This window comes from Gorilla gorilla, chromosome 3 (assembly GCF_029281585.2).
Source record: "Gorilla gorilla gorilla isolate KB3781 chromosome 3, NHGRI_mGorGor1-v2.1_pri, whole genome shotgun sequence".
NCBI classification, from domain to species: Eukaryota; Metazoa; Chordata; class Mammalia; order Primates; family Hominidae; genus Gorilla; species Gorilla gorilla.
Genome location: NC_073227.2, coordinates 52,778,170 through 52,790,763, shown reverse-complemented (window position 1 = coordinate 52,790,763; position 12,594 = coordinate 52,778,170). Strand labels below are relative to the sequence as shown.

General features: G+C 38.7%; 1 long non-coding RNA gene across 1 annotated transcript in view; it reads right to left on the bottom strand.

The window, feature by feature from the left end:
• Nucleotides 1–862: 862 nt before the first annotated feature.
• LOC129533268 (uncharacterized) overlaps nt 863–12,594 on the bottom strand; it is a 51,170-nt gene continuing 39,438 nt past the window's right edge. The window contains exons 3-4 of the long non-coding RNA XR_008679377.2: nt 1,939–2,034; nt 863–1,226 (exon numbers count right to left, since the gene is read on the bottom strand). This is a non-coding gene — a long non-coding RNA (uncharacterized lncRNA). The remainder of the gene's footprint in view (nt 1,227–1,938; nt 2,035–12,594) is intronic.

Genomic DNA, 12,594 nt, shown 5'->3' with positions numbered 1-12,594 from the left:
TAACAATAATAGTTCAATTCTCACTGCAACTATATGAATGAATGGGGAGATGATTTCTGAAGAAATTTTTAACTAATAATACAATAGGTAGGTATTAGATAATCTAATACAAATAGCAAATATAATTATAATCAGCATATGCCCATCCTATTCTATTCAATTTAGGTAGTCTCTTTCCCCAATCTATGCTCACCATTGTTAGGGGCAGTGAATCCATACTGGTATGCAGCAACCTCTATTCTTGCCTCCTCAGAAGAAAGAATTTGAGGGGCATAAGGCAGAGTGAGAGACTGAGGCAGGAGTAAAAGTTGAGTAAAAGTTTAGAGCAGGAATGAAATAAAGAGGGACAAGTGGGCGACTTGACAGATCAAGTGCCCTGTTTGACCTGACCTTTGACTCATGGTTTTATACACTGGCATATTTCCAGAGTCTTGCATCCCTTCTCCCCTCATTGTTTTCTTAGGGTTGCTGTCTGCATGCACAGTGGCCTGCCAGCACTCGAGAGGGGCCACATTTGCAGTGTGTTTACGAAGTTGTGCACATGGTCAATTGAGGCATTTTTCCCTTACCAGCTGCATGTTTGTAGAGGAAGATTGTATACCAGTTAAACTCTGCCATTTTGCCTCTTAGTGCACATGCTTGAAACAACTCACCTGACTCCTAAAATCTTATCAGAGAGCTGATCACCAGTTTCAGGTTTTTCTGTCTATTGGGAGACTGTCTTTCCCTGGCACTTGATGCAACTAATTATTAGGTTTGTGCATAAGTAATTGCTGTTTTGCCATTACTTTTATTTTAGAGAAACAGTTAACAACCACTTGACCATCACCTGATGGTCATATAACACTCCTGGTTGGGGAGAGGGGCTGTCTCCTTCCCTGCTGATGTCTGACTAGCTGCCTACTATAACATTTCACACGTCAAGAGTCCAAGACCCCAATTCTTTGGGGAAAATGGATGAAGGTCAGTCTTCTGTAACTGCCTCCTGCTGACAGAGGGACCGTGGTGGTTGTTCTGTGGGCCTTAGGCTCTTGTTACCTGTCAGGGCAGTGTGACTCCATGGGATGGTAAAAGCAGTATCCAGCCAGGTCCAAGGAAGAGAGGGGCAGGATTTCACCTCTGTCTTGTCCCACTGATGGGGCATTCTATCGGCCCCCTGCAGAAGGGTGGCTCTTGAATATTAAGGGGATGTATCACTCACTGAGGATTATCTTGTGCTTGATGGCCTGAAGGCAAGAGAAGACAAATCAGGTTATTAGATTTAGAAGTTGTCAAAATGAAATAACAGGGTGAGGACAGCTCCAGAAAAATATCCTGAAGCTGCTGCCATGCCCACGTAGCTGAAAGCTATAGTCATGCCTGCTAAGACTTAGGGGGATGGAGCTGCTAGCTAATTCCAATATGTGCCCAGCATTAGAATCTTGATCCAGATTTTTGCATTACTCATCCCTCCTATTTCTTTTGAGCTTAAGCTAGAGATCACTAGTTGGTTCACAGAAATAAGCAGGGTTAGTCTAAATTGCAGATAAATCTCAAAAACTATTGATGAGACTAGAATCTAATAACAAGTACTATGGTACATTAACATAATTTTTCTCTCACCAGTTCTCATTTCTATTAAAAACAAATCATGATAGAACTGATTTATTTGTGAAATAAGCTTTAGTCTTATTAAACTTGGCCTGGCTATTTGTATAAAGCACAGCAAGAATAACTATTTGCCATATGAGTTACTTTTCAAATTGGCTTTGATGGAACTTTGTTCCATGAGAAATCTCAGATAAGACTTTTTAAAACCTTAAGCCCAGCCATGGGTTTAAATCTTCAAATACCTGTGCCATCAAATAACTGTATGAGTTGAATAAATTCCTTTCTGCTTGAGGTCCCAAGATAACTCGGGGCTCCTGGGCCTGTCAGAAAGTGATATTCTTTACTTACCACAGGTCAGGAATCCTGTACAGGAACTGTGTAGAGTAGGTATGAGGCCAGTTTTCCCAAAGGGCTTTTACTGGATCTATAAGTCAAATATGATTCCTTAAAGGAAAGCACAAATTCCAGTTAGCAAGGCTTTACAAAGTCTTGGTAAAACAACCAGTTTCCAATTGTGTCCTGTTGCAAAAGAAAACAGATTCTTACTGCACTTATGCAAATAACTATATTCACATGTTAAGAATATTCATAGTTTCCTAATTCTAGAAAAATCAGGTAGAGAGAAACAAATATGCTCCAAATTTTGTTTATAGGAGTATACTTTACTCAATTGTTAAAAGGTGTAAATAGAAGAATTATTTCAGTCTTCTATTAGGTCAGTCCATACAGTTGACTTATGCTCTGCTTAATACTCGTGAACATTTCAGCTCTCCTTAAGTGTCCTGAAAGTTTTTCCTCTATTCTCATGTCACAATCTCCGAATCAGAAACCTGCATTTAAGAACACCAGTTAGAGTCTGATAGCTGATTATAAAAACACATTTTAAAGAGGATCAAAACAAGACAACAATTGTATGTAGATTAAAAAGGTCTTAGGGAAGCCACAGTCAAAGGCACAATTGACAAGGAAATTTGTTAACCTCTGTGGCACAAAATAATTTGATACTTATAACTATTACTGATAATATATACTAAGTTACATCAGAATTACAGGAGTTTCACATGATTATGGCCAAATATTACCTTTGCTTTAGTGTACTATTAATGTTAAATCCAGCTCCTAATAAAACCTTTAGACAAATCTATTCAATCTTAATCAGTTTGACCATAAGGTAAGATTCTCATCACCCTTTATAATTTTCTGTTAAAGAACAGAAAAATGCTTTAAAAAACATGCTGTGCTTTTATTCCAATGTTAATTTTATGGAAAAACTGAAAAATACCCATTTAACTTTAGCCAACATGATCACACACAGAATTTCTTTGACAAAATTTTTTGACAAACCTCCTACAACTTGCTTTAACCTTCAGCTTTATCCTATCCACCTAATAACAATCCTTTAACCCTCTAAGCTAGGCGAAAAAAAATTACATTCCTATGCCTTCTTATAATCTTTTACTAAAAGTACGTTCTACTTTCCTTACATGCCTTGCATTGAAAACAGTTTATCCAGTAGCCTCAAATATATGTTACACTGTTAGCACTTAGCAACTTTTACTTTTAGTGTACAACCTGGTAAGTAAACGATTTTAGTTATGTACTAGGTGTGGAGCCTAGGACATCAGATGGAAGTGCAGATAAGGTTTGACTCTTACAAGCATAGCTAGGGGGCATGGCTAACTCCGTATGTCCCCAGGCCTTACCTGGGGGATAATTTAATGGCTTTAGAGCAGGCAAGCTGTACATTTAAGAGTCATAGTAGCAGTGTATGAAGCATTTAGTATGCCTAATAACCTTTAAAATTATATATTATTTCTTTATGTAAATTCCCTTTCATGAATCTTTTTATGACCTACACAGAACATCTATGACATGCTTGGACTTTCTGACTTGTCCTAAACATCCCTCTTTTTAAACAACATTTTAAACAACTCTTTTTAAACAGTCATTTTACTTTAGGACAATAATTTACCATACAAGATCCTTTCTCATATAAAATCTACTTTCTGTATAACCTTTCTTACCAAAAATACTTCTTTACCTCAATATTCTTTGAATTAGACAGAAGTCATTTCCCTTTCTGTTAGGAAGTCATGGTTTGTACTATGTGTTGCCATGAGAGTCCTGTGAAGGGGGAGCAGATAAGGAGTTTATCTATATACTGTAGGAGTTATCCCCCTTCAAGAGATTGCTCAGTTAGATTTTTTGCTAGGGTCTATCCAAATAAGGGTGGGCTATTTCTAAACCCCTGAGGAAAGACAGTCCAAGTCAAAGTTATTGGTTAAAGATTTAGGTATCTTTCCCAGAAGAAATAGGGATATTAGAGCAAAAGACAAATTTAGAGGTTGAGTAAATATTAAGCTGGCACCCATTTTGAAAAGTATATTTTTGCCCCAAAGGGTCGTGATCCTTTTCTTTAGGAGAAGGAGCTGTCATTTACCCCATTACCTGACAGGATTTGGAGGACAGCTGCTCAAAGGATATTAGCACATAGTAGGAAGCTCTTGAACCTGAAAGGTGAATTTATAATTTTACTTGCCACCTCCAAAGTTGCTCGTGCCCTGTTGTTGACGATGTCTAATCTGGGAGTTGGCTGGAGTAGAGAGCCCCTTCAGCTCAAGCTCATCAAAGATTGGGATTCCATCCTGGGGGCCCTTTGGCCTTCAGGGCAGTCCAGTTTTAGTGGTTGAGCTTGCGGCAGAGGGGGCAAGCAATGCAGGGCTTTTTCCTATTTAACCCATTGGGGCAGTTTGCCTTCCAGTGAGCCTGGCTTTCCATACCAATGGCAGTTACCTGGAGGAGTGTCCTTAGGACGACCTGGAGGGGACTGGAGAGCTTGTAAAACAGCCAATAGTTGAGCCTGCCTCTTATTTTTGTGTTTGTTCTTCTTTTTCCCTCTGTCCTCTTTATTCTGCTCTCAGTTGTAAAAGACTGAAGAGGCTAATTTGAGGATTTCCTGCATAAGGTTATTGGGGTCTCAGGCTGATGTTTGTATTTTCTCCCAGTTCATTTTTAGGTCAAACAGTATTACAAAGTAAAACTAGTTTGTTTTTTTTTTTAAGGTTTAGGGGAATCAAACTTTTTCCAGTTTTTGGGAATAATCCAAGGGGCAAATCCTCTGGTATGGAGATGCAATTACTCATCTGTGAAGAGACAAGAGAGGAGAAAAAAAGGAAAAAGAAGGTGTCCCTCTTACTTTCCTATTATCCTGAATAGGGCATCCCCTCTTTGTCCTTAGCATTTTGGAATAAATCTGTCTTACTGTGTACCCTTAACCTTGGTCTCATCTTGTCACAGTTACCCACTTGAGAACACAGGAGATACCGGAGTGACAGAGAGCCAACTGTTCATCCTTGGGATTCTGAAATAACCAGTCTTAACCTTGTCTTTATCTCTGTTCTAGTGGTAATCTGTTAGCCTGGAACCAACCTTCATCTCTTTCTAATGGGTCCCTTGAACCTGTGGTCTTGGGCTGGGCTATATCCTTGTCTCCATGACCTTACAGTGACTCTCACTCAGAGTATTCTACCAACAAAACGATTATCTCTTTTCTCAGCTTCCTATTTCCCATGGTCTTTGAGTAGATGAGAAGCCTGTTTTTTAGCTAACTACTGCAAGGGACTGGACTTCTCTCCCTTTGAATATGATCTTGAAGGTCTTGATGCATGTTGAAAAGGGTATGGAAGTGTCAGAGAATTTGAGGGAACAGGAGTAGGAGTAAGTGGGAGGAAGCAAGAGGGATGCTCATAAAAAGCCTTCATATACTTGCAGAAACAGCAGCCCTTAGATTTGAGAGGGAAACGTTTATTTGCCCTCTTGACATAAAGCAGTAACCTCCAGAGGACTTGGGCCTTGGGGAAAGAACTTGCAAATGACAAGAGAATAACTATTCTTCCTCCTAAAGGGGTGCTAACTCAAAAAAAGAAGGTAGGTGGGATCCTTAAAAAACCACCGAGTGAGGCCCAATGCAGGCAGACAAACTGCTTCAAAAGCCACCAAAAAACTTAGCCCTGGAGTATAACAGGGACAAAAAGTATATGGTAAGTCATAAAGAGCTGGCAGAGACTCTTTATGAAGCTGGAAGAGTTCCAATTACTGTTGGTCCCAGCAATGTGCCAGCAGATGGGAAGAGTTGGAAGTAATCTGAGCTGGTAGGGTAAAAACAAATAAATCTCAGGGGATATTTGCAAGAGAGCCTGTGTATTTGCCTCCACGCTAATGCAAGAGCCACAGGTACATGAATAACGGGGAGTATGTATTTAAGAAGTCACGTGGCATGTGAGGTGAAAGTAAAGAAGAGGCAGAGATGGACGGTCTTGTGGTGCACACGGCCATTTCAGAATACGCATGGAGAACAGGTCATGGGGGTTTTGGGGAAAGAGCCAATTTTAGTTGGAAAAGCAGAGGAAACTGCAGACATTGCATGGTCTTATACTTTAGACTTACCACTCTCACAAGCCTCTCATCCAGGAGGGTCGTTAGTGTCTCAGTTCTACTCTGTGCAGACTCCAAGGTCCTTCCCAACCCTGCAAGCCACCCATCAGAGTGAGCTGAGGGATCAGCCACGGGGAGCAGAGCCACCGTGGCTGAAAGCGGGTTGGTTAGTAAGCAAGACAGTGAAAGGGGAGAAGGAAACTGTGTACAAGGATTGAACACCTTCAGCCAAAGAAGGCAAGGCATAGAGGTGTGTTACCACCAGGGAATGTATCCAAGTCATGTGGCACCAAAGTATGTCAGCAGCAGTGAATCTGTATGGGTCTGAAGCAACCTCAATTCTTACTCCCTCAGAAGAAAGAATTTGACTGAAGGGCATAAAGCAGAGTGAGAGACTGAGGCATGTTTTAGAGCAGCCATGAAAGTTTATTAAAAAGTTTAGAGCAGGAATAAAAGGAAATAAATTGTGCCTGGAAGAGGGCCAAGCAGGCAACTTGAGAGATCAAGTGCCCTGTTTGATCTTTGACTTGGAGTTTTACATGTTAGCATACTTCTGAGGTCTTTCATCCCTTCTCCCAATTCTTCCCTTGGGGTGGCCTATTTGTATGTGCAGTGGCCTGCCAGCTCTTGGGAGTGGCTGCATGCTCAGTGTGTTTACTGGAATTGTGCATGTGCTCACTTCAGGCATTTTTCTCATACCAGTTGAGTGTTCCTAGAGGAATTCATACACCAGTTAAACTTTGCCATTTTTCCTCTTAGTGTTCATGCTCGAGCCCAGTCACCCAACTCCTGAGACCTTATCAGGAAGCTGATCACCAGTTTCAGGTTTTTCTATCTATTGGGAGACTACATTTCCCTGGCGCTGGATGTGCCCAACTATTATTTTAGAGAGACCGCTAACAACTGCCTGACCGTCATCTGATGTTCAGCTGACATTCCTGGTGGGATGCAAGGAGCCCTCTCTTGCCCTGATCATGTGTGACCAACTACCTACTGTAACACCATTACTGATTCTATTAGATTCATGAAAATGCTGTGTAACACACAGAAGCTGCTAATATTTTCAGGAATCCATTGTTCTCATTTCATGTTGATAGCAATGTCATTGAGAAGCTCTTTTAGAAATAATTTGGCAATCGTTATCAGGAACCAAGAATATGTTTTCTCTTTACATATTTCTAAAGAAAAAAATGGAAATAAAGCTTAACAACGGTGAGCATATCAGTATTATTAGCAACTTTTCCCGCTTTCACCTTCCTCTCTCTCTCTCTCGTAACCTCAGTAGTGTCTCCTCTATTTCCATTTTCATTCTCCACTCTTCTCAAAAGTTGTTGTCTTAACTGAAGCCTTAATATCTTGCCTTGTACCTTAGGCATTTGCAATATATTTTTATCAGGACAGCACCTCTCTGAAAGAAATGTTAGTACCCATTCTTAACATTATTTATGACTATGACAAATTGGTAAAACTTAACAGTTAAACACTACAGAAACAGGCAGTTATAGCCATTAATCCGATTATCTTAAAACTAACAAGAACATGGAATAATTGCCATAAACAAATGCTAGGGTAAAAAGACTGAATTCAAAATTTAATCCATGAAGTGAATATAACCACTACAAAATGAGATGGATATATATGAATAACACCTTAAAGGAACAAGGAAAAAGAGAAAATAAAATGTATCACCAGTGGTTTAATATACAGACTTTTGAGTGAATATATTTGTTTCAGAATCTTTGCTATGATTATAATTTTATTTGCATATAAACACATATAAAACATAGTGAAAAAGGAGTTACAAACAAGATATAGTGTTATGCCTTGAGCCTCCATGGACAGTTTTGATTTGGAGGTTCTCAGTGAAATCTCAGCTCTCCTACTCTGACCCCTCCCACTACACACTCAAATTAGCTGCAGTGCTGCAAAGGATAATTTTTAATAATAATTTTAAATCAGAAGAACAGAAACTTTCCTACTCACTGCCCACACATTCTTCCATTTCTATCTCTTTAGAGAAATAATTCCTTAGCCCTGCCATTAGGTTTCTTCTTTTTATTTTTTTTATTTTTTTTATTTTGAGATGGAGTCTCCCTCTGTGCCCAGGCTGGAGTGCAGTGGCGCAATGGCGCAATCTTGGCTCTCTGCAAGCTCCGCCTCCTGCTTTCATGCCATTCTCCTGCCTCAGCCTCCTAAGTAACTGGGACTACAGGCACCCACCACCACGCCCGGCTAATTTTTTTATATTTTTAGTAACACGGGGTTTCACCATGTTAGCCAGGATGGTCTCGATCTCCTGACCTCGTGATCCGCCCGCCTCAGCCTCCCAAAGTGCTGGGATTACAGGCATGAGCCACCGTGCCCGACCGCCATTAGGTTTCTAAACACAGACCTCCAGATTCCCTTGTCTGCAGAAAGCTTAAAGTCATGTGCACACAGCAATGGCTCAAAATTCCCATGAAGAGCAGCAAGAAACCATGTTTCTCCGAAATTCCTATTGTATGGCAGGTCCCACATCTCCTCAGCATCCCTCTTGGGTTTTGTTCCCAGTCATTCGTCTTATATTTGTTTGTTTTGGAAAACCTTCAATCATCTGTCTCCTTTTGGATGCAGGAGAAATCAGAAATGTTTCTGATTTACCAAAGCACTCTTAGAAAAGCACATGACAATTTTTGTCAATTTATTCTTCATAATTAGTCCATCTGCACTGATGACAGAGCTTGAACGCTTTGGAAGTCTTAAGATTTGGAACATTATGATTTCTGTTTTGTAGCTTTTCTAATATTGCTTCCCTTCCATGTATTTGTTGAGAGCAATTTTACTTCCTAAACTCCACTTCATACTTCTCCTTGGATATGAAATCATTCCCCTTCTCAAAAGTTAAACTAAAATGAACTTTGTGTACCCTGGTATTCCTAAAAAGTCAAAACCAGAATGTAAACATTGTTTCTTTAAGATATGTGTCTCAGTTATTTGTCCTCATCTTTTAAATTGTACTTTATCTTAATGTACCTTTGAAGTTTTTCTTTTGACAGATAATGGAAAATGAGAGGGAAGGAGGACAAAGGAAAAAGGAGCACAAGCCTGCATTTACTGAGCAGAGAAGCAGCACCAAAATAACTTCCACTATTGTATTCTTTTCCACCTCCAGCAAAGGTGGTATAGTTTCAGACTGGGAACAGTTTGTCTCCTTCTGCTTCAGATGACTCTCTTGCTTTAACAAACATTGTGGGTAGGGGGAGTGGACACGATCTGTTCCAAATGTTCTTGGGCAGAATAACAGAGTTTAGGTTAAATGAACCTAAGAATGCACACAGCACCATTCTGCATTTACCATATTAAACAACAACCAAAAAAAAAAGCAGATAATTTTTTATAGCTTCACATGCTTCTCCTCTTTGCCAGTGGTTTTCCCAGTAGCTCTCAAGCTATTTTTAAACACTAAAAAAAAATAACAAAGCACTGACACTTTTTCTGAGGACAGATGAGCCTTTAATCTTTCATAACATGCCAGTGAATTTAGTTGGGACATAGTTTTTGGTATAAGTTGTCTGTGATTTGTGTTGCTAGGTTATAAAAATGTCTATGGCCCAGTCAATTTTTCCATTTTTTTTGGAGAATGGAATCCTGCAGTAGTTGGGGTAGCTATTCCACAGCCGTTCTCCTTTTGTAGACATTTTGTGGCCCTTAATATATTGTCTTAGATCTAGGCAACAACCCATCTACGGAAAAATCTCCATAGCAAGAGGCACCAAATTACAATGATAGGCTAAAACAACCCCAGAGAGCGTGGAAACACCAACACCCTGCCCCCCATCCCCAAACTATATGGCTGATGCACAGTCCTCTGGGAAATGAGCGGAGAAAACCACCATAACATGTAATAAATTCTCAGTGAATGAATGGATAACCCAATATGTAACACTACAGAAGTAGTTATATCTGAGAAATATTTGATAAACGTACTTGTGGAGACAGCTTACCTTTTTAAAATTCTGAACAGACATTTTTATGGAGGTAAAACACACATAACATAAAACCTAACATTTCCCCCCATTTTAAGTGTACAATCCAGTGGTATGAATTACATTCACAATGATGTGCAACCGTCACCACTATCCACTTCCAGAACTTTGTATTCTGTACCTATTAAACAATAACTCCCCATTGACCCCTCTCCCCACCCCTGGTAACCTCTGTTTCTGTCTTTATGGATTTGCCTATTCCAGGTACCTCATGTATGTGAATAATATAATATTTGTCTTTTTGTGGCTGGCTTATTTTAAACTGCATATGCTTTCCAGGTTTGCCCTTATTAGGGCATTATCAGAATTTCATTCCCTTTTAAGGCTGAATAATATTCCATAGAATATTATTTTATATTAATATATACACCACAATTTGTTTGTCTCGTTGTCTGCTGTGTAAAAGGGTTGTTCCACCTTTTAGCCATTGTAAATAATGTTGCTATGAACACTGATGTACAAGTATCTGTCTGGGTCTGTGCTTCCAGTTGTTTTGTGTAAATCTTAGAAGTGTAATTGCATGATCATGTGGTAATTTTAGGTTTAACTTTTTGAGGACTCTCCATATTGTCTTCCATAGTGGCTGTACTATTTACATTCCTAGCAGCAGTACACAGGGATCCAAAATTCAGGAAGATATTTTACTTTTTAAATCCCACCTCTCCCTCTGTGTGTGTCAAGCATTTATTGAACATGTATAATCAACAAGATGTCAGAGTGAGTCAAGCACAAATGAGGCACTGTTAAACTTGTGTTCTTTGAATTGAAAAAAAAGGTCCTGATAAGAGTTTGGGTAGTTCAAAATTAAAATCTGATGTTCATTGATTTATATAAAAGTATGTATTGCTTATCAGTTTAAGTTATTTGCATTAATAGGGTATTTTCTTTGCTTTATTCCTGCGCATATTATTTTTAGATCCTAGCAGTATCAAAAAATGAGTACATTAATAAATATTCATGTTGGCTACAGTCAACTCAATGCAAATATTGTAACTTATTTTAGTCTGCCCAATATTTAGTAATACTAGAACAGGCAAGAACAAGATAGTTATTATAACCACTATTATTTTTAAATGCTTACTAGGTGGTAAAAACTGGGTTAAGTGCTTTACATACATTATCCATGAATTAGGAACTATTATGTACATGCTAGGAATAAAGAAAGTGAGACTTGAAGACACTGGGGAAATTCATCCAAGGTCACATCGCTAATATACGGTAGAGTTTACTCATACCAACTCATCCTGGTCAGATTCAAGTTCAGAATCCTAATTGCCTCATTTATTTTGACAGTGTTTGGTAATGGTTAAATACACAGGAGTTTTTATGAGAGGAAATATTAAGAAATAATTTTCAAGTTTCATCCTAATTTTCAAGTTTCATCCTGACTCTTGGCAGCCATTAACAGTGTTCCAATTGCTTCTACACATAGTTTGAAACAGCTGGAATAGGATTATATTGCTATTATTTATCAATTTAGAATGTTGTTATTATTTACTTCTGGGAAATCACATACTTCCTCAGAATAGTATGTATCTATATTTATTGAATATATGAAAGTTTCTTTCCACTTTTGAATATAAAGCCCAGCAGAATTGGAACTAGAACATTTAATCAATTTTAGGAATTTCAGAAAGTTTAGCAAAAACTCATCTAAAAAATTTTTCTACAGATAAACTCTTCCTTTGGCTTCCTATTTTACTTAAAGTAAAATCTCAAACCTATTACCTAAAACTCATGACATCTGTCAGACCTCATGGCCACAACTCCCACATCATTCATTCTCCTCCAGGTTTACAGGACCCTGTGGCTGTTGCTCTAACACACCAAGCAAACTCCCACATCAGGACATTTTCACTTGCTATCTCCTATTTGAAATCCTGTCCTTCCTGGTATTCACATGGCTCATTTCTTAGTTCCTTCAGGTATCAATCAAATGTCATATTCCTGACAACCCTCTATAAAATAACACCACATATCCCCTCATCTCTATCAGTCACCCAGTCTTCACTTTGCTTTATTAATCTTTATAGTACATTTCATTATGTAATATATTATCTGTTTGTGTTAGTTATCCATATCCTTCCATTAGAAAATGAGGGTCTTGATTTTGTTCAATTCTATATTTTCTTTACGTAGGATGTAACTGGCTCTCAATCAATATTTGTTGTTTGAAGAAAAAGAGAAGGAAAGAGGAAAGGAAGGAGGATATACATTATTTCATTTATATGCAGAGCAAGCAACATAAAATATCCTTAAATCCAGGAAATTTGTGGTGCTAACAGAGATCTTACTGCAGTATTTTGAATCCAGACTGTTGTCCTTCCTTTAGGTTTATAGAGCACTGTTTAATATTTTCCAGAAAAAAAAAACTCAGTTTGGAAGATAATTTAAATGAGATGGATAAGCCACTGAATGGAAGACAAACTCAAACAGCATGGGAAAAGAAAAACAATGGAAAGCAACAGGTGAGGCATATCCACTTGCCAATAGTGTTCTCATGGTCCAGCTACCTCCATCCCATTTAGGGATGACGGTAGCAGTA